Raw genomic sequence first — 9,416 nt, 5'->3', positions numbered from 1 at the left:
ATCCAAAAAAGTAGGTTCCCTTATGGCTTATTCATAGCATCTTGAACTTTGCCAGTCAGAGTCTTTAGCTTCCCAGGCATAAGAGTTTTTGTAGCTAGGAAATGTCATAGCCTTTCTCAGGAGTTATGTTTATATGCATTCTTTCTTTTGTTGGGGGAGAGGATTTCGAGGTAGGGTCTCACTGTAGCCCAGGCTGACCTGAAATTCACTATGTAGTCTCAGGCCTGTCTTGAACTCATGGCATTCCTCCTACCTCTGCCTCCCAAATGCTAGGATTGAAGGCATGTGCCACCATGCCCATCTTATGGATTTATTTATTTATTTATTTGGTTTTTCGAGGTAGGGTCTCACTCTAGCCCAGGTTGACCTGGAACTCACTATGTAGTCTCAGAGTGGCCTTGAACTCATGGTGATCCTTCTACCTCTGCTTCCCAAGTACAGGGATTAAAAGTGTAAGCCACCACACCTGGCTGGATTTTTAAAAAATATTTTATTTTTATTTATTTATTTGAGAGCGACAGACAGAGAGAGAAAGAGGGAGAGAGAGAGAGAGAATGGGTGCCCCAGGGCCTCCAGCCACTGCAAACGAACTCCAGATGCTTGTGCTCCCTTGTGCATCTGGCTAACGTGGGTCCTGGGGAGCCAAGCCTCGAACCAGTGTCCTTAGGCTTCACAGGCAAGCGCTTAACCGTTAAGCCATCTCTCCAGCCAGGATTTTTTTTTAACCCTGGAGTATGCAGCCTGATTATTGGTTCTAGTCTGCAGTTTTCATTTAGATTTGCCTGCTTAGACATCACTTTTATCTTTATTCATTTATTTATTTTTTCCCGAGGTTGGGTCTCACTGTAGTTCAGGCTGACCTGGAACTCACTATGTAGTCTCAGGGTGGCCTTGAACTCACAGTGATCCTCCTACCTCTGTCTCCGGGGTGCTGGGATTAAAGGCGTGCGCCACCGCGCCCGGCTCTCTTTGGTTTTTCTTGTGTGCTGCAGTTACCTTCACGTTGCTGAGCCAAGGCACTGGACCAAGAGCAGCTGGTGGGAGCAAAGGGTTTACGTGGCTTGTATTCTCAAGGGGAAGCTTCCTAATGGCAGGGAAAAGATGGGAAGAGCAGAGCTGGACGAAACAACAGCAGGACAGGGAGCTGAGCTCTGGGAAGGGGAAGCTGGCCTTGACACGCAAAGCGGCCCCCAGCAGCACATCTCCTCCCGCGAGGCTCCACTTGCCAGACTGCCAGCAGCAGGAGCCCGAGCGGTCAGAGACAGAGTGAAGGAGGGCGAGGGAGGCGTGGTCATGTCTTAAGAGGGTATGCATAAGCCCTCTGGAAACCTGCTTTTGTGGACAGTGGCGCACCCAGGACCCAAAGATTGTCACTAGAAAAGTGGCAGTGCCAGGTATGGGCTCCCTTCCAGTGAGATGTTGGCCAGTGTGTTGCTTTGATTCTGGTGTTCCAAGACTGTCTAGCTGGAGGGGCGGAATTGGAACTCCACAGGCTTGTTGCTGGATAGAATTACTGGACTTATAAACTTGTCATCAACTAGAGTTGTTGGACTTGGAGCTACAGAGTTTGATGTTTGCCCTGTTTAACTCTTGTTTAATGTACTTCTTTGCTATGCCCAGTGCCATCTTTTGCAGTGTGAATGTTTATTCTGTGCCATCGTGGGTTTGGGGGATTTTTTTTTTTTTTTTTTTTGGTATTATGGCTCAGTTAAGAAATCTTAGATTACAGGCATGTTTGAACATCACTGGGATTGATAAAACTATGAGGACTAGCCAGGAGTGGTGGCGCACGCCTTTAATCCCAGCACGTGGGAGGCAGAGGTAGGAGGATCGCCGTGAGTTCAAGGCCACCCTGAGTCTACATAGTGAATTCCAGGTCAGCCTGGGCTAGAGTGAAACCCTACCTAGGAAAACAAAACAAAACAAATAACAACAACAAAAACTATGAGGACTTTTAAAGTTGGACTGAATGCATTGCATTTTGCATCATGTATGGTTATCAGTTTATGGGGGCCAGGAGTGGAATGTGGTGGTTTGATCCAGGTGTCTCCCATAAACTTACGTGTTCTGAATGCTAGGTTCCCAGATGCTGGAGATTTGAGAACTGACGCCTCCTGGAGGCAGCGGTTTGTTGGGGGCGGGTTATGGGCATCATAGCCAGTTTCCCCTTGCCGGTGTTTGGCACACTCTCCTGTTGCTGTTGTCCAGCTGATGTTGGTGAGGAGGTGATGTCCACACTCTTCTCATGCCATCGCTTTCCCTGCCATCATGGAGCTTCCCCTTGAGTCTGTAAGCCAAAATAAACCTTTTTTTCCCACAAGCTGCTCTTGGTCAGGTGATTTCTGCCAGCAACACGAACCTGACCGCAACAGCCAGCGAGGTCCCTGGTGCCCCCAAAACATTACAGGCCATTGCCAAGACTCTTGGTTTCCCACCAGGAATAGATGGTAAGACCCTATTGCTGAAGACTCCACATACTTGGGCTGCAAGGTCACTGAGAAATCAAGCTGGAGCTGAGCTGAAAACCTCTTCCTTGTAGACCAGCTGACTGAAAACTGGAAAAAGCTAAACTTCATGCAGCCCTATGGAAGAGAGAAGCCATTAGCAGTGAAATCAGTGGACGCTGCAAACTTTAAGTTTGACCAGCCAGGCTAAATCAGCCAACAGGTAATTCAACTGTTTTTCTCATCCATAAGCCAGATGCTCAAGGCAGCGCATGCATCTGGAGTTTGTTTGCAGTGGCTAGAGGTCCTGGTGTACCCATTCTCTCTTTCTATCTATGTCTCTCTCTCTCTCTCTCAAATAAATAAAATACTTATATAAAAATTAGGTAAAGATATCTTTGTAAGCTGTATGGATTTTGTGGGATCTTTGACAAAACAGAAATCTTAACAGACTACCTTGCATTAATACATATGTAGTTATGTATGATTTTTCTTTTTTAAAATAACAAATGAAGATTTTTCTGACTCATGAATCCATAGCATATTGACAAGCGTCTTCTCCTCTGTCTTGCAATTTGTTTCTCAACCTTATTTACTTATTTATATTGAGATAGTGTTTCACTCTAGTCCAGGCTGACCTAGAATTTACTATGTAGTCTCTGGGTGGCCTTGAACTCATGGTGATTCTCCTACTTCTGCCTCCCGAGTGCTGGGATTAAAGGTGTGCACCACCATGCCCAGCTCTCAACCTCATTTTTACTTCCTAACTAGAGTGTGATGCTTTCTTTCTTCATGATGGTTGTAACCTCTTAAGATAAACATAGAGGTATCAGTAATGTGAGCATAATCTTATGTTATATCTCCTTAAAACATTTTCTTTTCAGTCATTACTAAATATTCAACGCATACTCACTCATATAAAAAAATTTTAAACTTAAGTAAAATGCATTGTCAATGATCAAAATTCCCCTTTCTCCTATAGACATTCCTCAACATTTAAAGGTATAACAAATATAAATAAGAAAGAAATTAATAAGCCTTGTAATGTGGGAAAATGTTACATTTAATGTACACTTAATCAAACGAGTAGGAAAAAAAGAACAGCTGGGCATGGCCACACGCACCTGTATCGGTATCTTGCAGAGGTGGAGACCACAGAATCCCTGGGACTCTGTGGCCTAAAAGAGTAGCTCCAGGCTGAGGGAGAGACTCCATCTCCAGGAAGAAGGAATGAGCCAGAAAGGGGCATACTAATGCTCTCCTCCTGCCTCGGCATGCACACATACAGTGTATGTGCACCTGCATACACATGCGCATATGCCATACACACATCACACATGCTACACACATGCACACACACAAGAAGGAAGGAAGGAAGGAAGGAAGGAAGGAAGGAAGGAGGGAAGGAAGGAAGGAGGGAAAGAAGGGCTCAAGCCAGTGGCCACTTCTTTGCATATTCCTCCCTGATTGATGCACTCATGCCTTGGGAGGTTTTTTTTCCTCCTGGGGAGGTTCGTCATGGGTCTCCCGTGTTGGGACTTATCACGCCTCCTGTAGAGGGGTCATTATCCTGAAGCTGTTCTGTCACTGAGCTAACTCTGGCACGGACAGCTGTAACCGGGAGAGCTGATTCCACAGGGTTTCCACGTGGGCAAGCGCAGCGGCGGCTCTCAGAGGTCCCAGCTATAGACACCCCGCCCCGGTCTGCCCAGGAACGCGGAGGAGGCCCCAATCCTGCAGCCTAACCGCATCGATCCAGAAGCTCGGCTCTGCTGGTCTCTTGTGCTTTACCTTTCACAGATAGTTTCTTCAGTAGGTTCAGTGCAAATAGGAAGATTTTACACCTGTCCCATGATTTCATCCTAGAATTGTGCTAGCTAGAGTCTTCCTGTGCTGGAACAATTGCTCTTAACTCTTTCCCTTAAATAGTTCAGAGCGAAACCCATACAGTGAGAGAGAAACTGCAACAAGACTCTCTCTCTCTCTCTCTCCCTCTTTCTCTGTCAAATAAATAAATAAATAAATAAAAATAAAATATTAAAAACAAATAAAATGCCACAAAGGACAGTTTAATTTTGTACAGACTCTGCTTACCTCGGGTTTCTTTAGTGTGCTTGAGTGCCTTTCTATCCATATTACACTTACTAATTTGGCATTGAGTACCCTTTATCTTCTTTTTCAAACATAATTTATTTTCATTTTATTATTTATCTATTTTCAAGGAGAGAGAGGGAGAGGAGACAAAGAGAGAATGGGCTCACCTGGGTCTATAGCCACTGCAAACAAACCCCAGACACACGAGGCACCATGTGCATCTGGCTTATGTGGGACCTGGGGAATGGAACCTGCTTGGCTTTGCAGGCAAATGTCTTACTTCTAAGCCATCCCTCCAGCCCCTCTTTGGCATTTTAACAAATTTGCACCATTCTTTTTTTTTTTTTTTTTTTTTAGGCTGCCTAATTCATTGTAGCCATTGTCTGACAAGAGTAGCAAAATATTGTCAATAAATAGTCCTTATTAAGTTTGTACACAATTTTTGTTGAAAATGTTTGATGTGGGCTGAAGGGGTGGCTTAGCAGTTAAGGTGCTTGCCTGCAAAGCCAAAGAACCCAGGTTTGATTCCCCAGGACCCACGTAAGCCAGTTGCACAAGGGGCGTAAGCATCTGGAGTTCGTCCGCAATGGCTGGTGGTCCTGGTGTGCCATTCTCTCTCTCTCTCTCTCTCCCCCTGCCTATTTCTGTGTCTGTCTTTCAAATAAATAAATAAAAATAAAATATTTTTAAAAAGTTTGATGTCCTCCATTTTTTTAAATTTTTATTAACATTTTCCATGATTATAAAAAAAAATCTCATGGTAATTCCCTCCCTCCCCATCCCCACACTTTCCCCTTTGAAATTCCATTCTCCATCACATTACCTCCCCATTACAATCATTGTACTTACATATATACAATATCAACCTATTAAGTACCCTCCTCCCTTCCTTTCTCTTCCCTTTATGTCTCCCTTTTAACTCACTGGCCTCTGCTACTAAGTATTTTCATTCCCACGCAGAAGCCCAGTCATCTGTAGTTAGGATCCACATATGAGAGAGAACATGTGGTGCTTGGCTTTCTGGGCCTGGGTTACCTCACTTAGTATAATCCTTTCCAGGTCCATCCATTTTTCTGCAAATTTCATAACTTCATTTTTCTTTACCGCTGAGTAGAACTCCATTGTATAAATGTGCCACATCTTCATTATCCACTCATCTGTTGAGGGACATCTAGGCTGGTTCCATTTCCCAGCTATTATAAATTGAGCAGCAATAAACATGGTTGAGCACGTACTTCTAAGGGAATGAGATGAGTCCTTAGGATATATGCCTAGGAGTGCTATAGCTGGGTCATATGGTAGATCAATCTCTAGCTGCTTTAGGAACCTCCACACTGATTTCCACAATGGCTGGATGTCCTCCGTTTTTAGTGCTATAATTGTATAGTATGATTAGAGTAAGAAATTAAAGTTTTCATGTCCAGTAACAGAAAAAAAGGCCTTCAATTAACCTAACTAGAAGTCCCCAATGCAGTAGGAAATATGTTCATTCCCCTAACATTGCAGTATATGCCAGCATTAGCTTTTTTTAATTTTTTTTTCCTCTTGTAAGTATTTTTAAAAGGCATACCCAAAGGAGATGTTTAATCACCACCCTCACCAAAATATAGTTTATCATCTCTCTCCCTCTTTGTTTCATGATAGTGTAAACTGAATCCAATTCCGGGCCCCCAGAAAAAAAAAAAAAAAAAAGCTACCGTCAGAGGCAAGAGCATCCAGCTGCAGAGAGGCAGCAATCCCATCATGCCCTGCAGCTCAAAAGAAGAAAAGAACAGGCAATGGTCGCTGCTATCACTGCCCTTGCGGTCCCGGCGTTAGTCTCTGCGTTGAGATCCTTGTTGATGGCGTTAAGGTTGGCATGGGGGGTGCACGGCGTCTCTGTGAGTTGGCATCCGCTCCTTGGCCTATGTTGCCCCCCAGAAAGCGCCGGGCCGGGGGCGTGCTGGCCAGAGCACCAGCTCACTCGCTGCTCTCTGGGCACTGCCCGTTGCTTGGATCTTGTTCCCATCACCTCCTTCTGGGCAGCGGCTGTCGCTCCATCAAATGCATCTTCTTCTGAGCCTAGCTCCTCATCTGAGCAGACGTTGAGGACATTCACCAGCGTCCCGGGCCCTTTCTGCCCAAAAGGGCAGGGACCAAGAGAAAACATGCATGAAATTTGGAAGCCAGTATGGATGAAGAGAACACTTAAATTGCCCGATATTCATAACGTTGTTCTCATACTTCAATACTGTGGCTTTGTTATTGTAGGCGTCTAACTAATTTGGTGCTGAAAAAAAAAAAAAAGGTAATTAGAAACGGGAAGCCTGCCTTTTAGCTTTTCCTGTAGGTGTGATACCTGCGTCTTGGGCTTCATGGGCTTGGAGTATAAATATCACGTTGCTGCGCTGCAAGAATTCACATGCAGCTGGGTCGCTGTAGAACTATGAACACCCCTGACTGTGTTGTGAGTGACATGTCCCTGAGTCTTCTCATTTCCAGAGTCCCCCAGCAGGGACCACAGGATATCACACATGGGTCCCTAAGGAGGTGGTTCCTTGAATCGGTCTAGCTTTCTGATGTCATCTAAAGGGTTAATCTCTAGAGACAAGCCGCCGGGTACACACAGGAACTGCTGGTTCTTGAGAGCAGCCAGGGGAAGACAGTCAAAAGCATCCACACATGCGTCATATACACGTTCTGAATACTTTATTTTACATTCTTTTTTTTCATTTTTATTTTTTTAAAATATTTTTGTTTACTTTTATTTATTTGAGAGCAACAGACAGAAAGAGGCAGAGAGAAAGTATGAGAATGAGAATGGGTGCTCAAGGGCCTCCAGCCACTGCAAATGAAATCCAAATGCATGTGCCCTCTTGTGCATCTGGCTAACGTGGGTCCTGAGGAATTGAGCCTCAAACCAGGGTCCTTAGGCTTCACAGGCAAGTGCTTAACTGCTAAGCCATCTCTCAAGCCCTCCTTTTTTTTTTTTTTAATTGACAACGTCCATGATTACAAACAATATTGATCCATGGCAATTCCCTCCCTTCCCCTACTTTTCCCTTTGAAACTACACTCTCCATCATATCCCCTCCCCATTTCAATCAGTCTCTTTTATTTTGATGTCATGATCTTTTCCTCCTATTACGACTGTCTTATATAGGTAGTGTCAGGCACTGTGACATTCGTGGATATCCAGGCCATTTTGTGTCTAGAGGAACACATTGTAAGGAGTCCTACCCTTCCTTTGGCTCTTACATTCTTTCTGCCACCTCTTCCTCAATGGACCCTGAGCCTTGGAAGGTGTGATAGAGATGTCTCAGTGCTGAGCACTCCTCTGTCACTTCTTCTCAGCACCATGGTGCCTTCTGAGTCATCCCAAAGTCACTGCCATCTGAAAAGAGAAGCTTCTTTTAACCAAAAGTGAGAGTAGCATTAATATATGGGTATGAACATTAAGAGAAGTGCTTACTGGGTAGTTTGGTGAGCATAGTATATACATTTAGCCAGACAGCAGCAGATGTTACATCCCTAGGGCTCATGACTACCCCTGTTGTAGGTTTTCAGTATCAGGGATGTATCCCCCCCACCTATGGAGCGGGCCTCCAGTCCAATTGGAGGGCAGTTGGTTTCCCCCATTAGAGACATGCCACTATTGCACCCGTTGGCTCATTTGGCCTGTCTGGTCAAATATAAGGCTTGCAGTGTCCCCTGTTGAGTATCTTCACTGGTGATTTCTCTCTCTCCCATTGTATTTTTTATTCTTGTTTAAATGTGAAACATTCTGTTAGATGTCTACATTCATAATCCCCACGAAGTAAAGATAGTGTTTTGGGGTAAAGAATTTTCAAGGCCCAAAAGCACGGCACACATTTGACCCTGAAATGCGCTCTGTCAGCATAGTCCCCTAAGAAGAGGTAGCGAGTGTTGGCAGGAGACCCCCCCCCCACACACTTCAAAGTGCTTCATCAAGTCAAAGAATTTTCCATGGATGTCCCCACAAACCGAATTGTCATCGACACCCAACAAGTTTGTTTTTTCCCTGTCGAAGAACTGAAGTACCCTCTGTTATTATTCTCAGTGCCACACTCTCTCCAGCCTGGCCTCCGTCATGAGATACGCCTTTACAATATCCGCACGAGGTTTCCCATGGTTATCAAACACTTCCTTGGCTGTAAGTATGTACTTGGAGGAAATGGAACAGCTTTCACTACCCTGTGCATCGATCACAACTGGGAATCAGTTGCCTTGGGCTGGGACATCTCCAGCCGCTGGGGGGGGGGGTAGGGGCAGGAGGGAGCCTGAGGAAGGGGCGGAGCGGGGACAGGCATGCGCTGTTGGTCCCGCCAACTGCACCCCCTGCGCTGCCCTTAATCTTGAAGCACATTCAGGGGCCAGGTGAGAGCAGACCAACAGAAAGGAAAACTTTTTTTTTTAAGTTTATTTGCAAGGAGAGAATGAATGAAAGGATATGGGCATGCCAGGGCCTCTAGCTGCTGCAAATGAACTCCAGATGTATGCACCACTTTGTGCAACTGGCTTTATGTCATAACAGTTTAGTTACTTCATTCTGTTCTGGCTTGTGCCACAAAGTATGTCCTTTTTTTCACTTTTTCCTCTTCGTATATCAGTTATGGGTTACATCTGATTCATTCTGAAAAAAAACAAAAACAAAAACAAAAACAAAAAACCAACAAACAACATCCCATTCATTTTGTTTGTTTTTTTGACGTAGGGTCTCACTCTAGCCCAGGCTGACCTGGAATTCATTTTGTAGTCTCAGGGTGGCCTCGAACTCACGGAGATCTTCCAACCTCTGCCTCCTGAGAGCTGGGATTAAAGGCGTGCGCCACCACGTCTGGCCCATTCATATATTTTAACAATTTTACATGTGCCCAA

The 9,416-nt window shown here is 44.9% G+C and overlaps 1 pseudogene; it reads right to left on the bottom strand.

The window, feature by feature from the left end:
* Positions 1-6,279: 6,279 nt before the first annotated feature.
* LOC101594705 lies at positions 6,280-8,779 on the bottom strand (annotated as a pseudogene).
* Between the last annotated feature and the right edge of the window lie 637 nt (positions 8,780-9,416).

The sequence above is a fragment of the Jaculus jaculus genome, chromosome 7 (assembly GCF_020740685.1).
Source record: "Jaculus jaculus isolate mJacJac1 chromosome 7, mJacJac1.mat.Y.cur, whole genome shotgun sequence".
Taxonomy (NCBI): Eukaryota; Metazoa; Chordata; class Mammalia; order Rodentia; family Dipodidae; genus Jaculus; species Jaculus jaculus.
The sequence above is the reverse complement of the archived record's forward strand: the minus strand, read 5'-3'. Positions and strand labels throughout refer to the sequence as shown.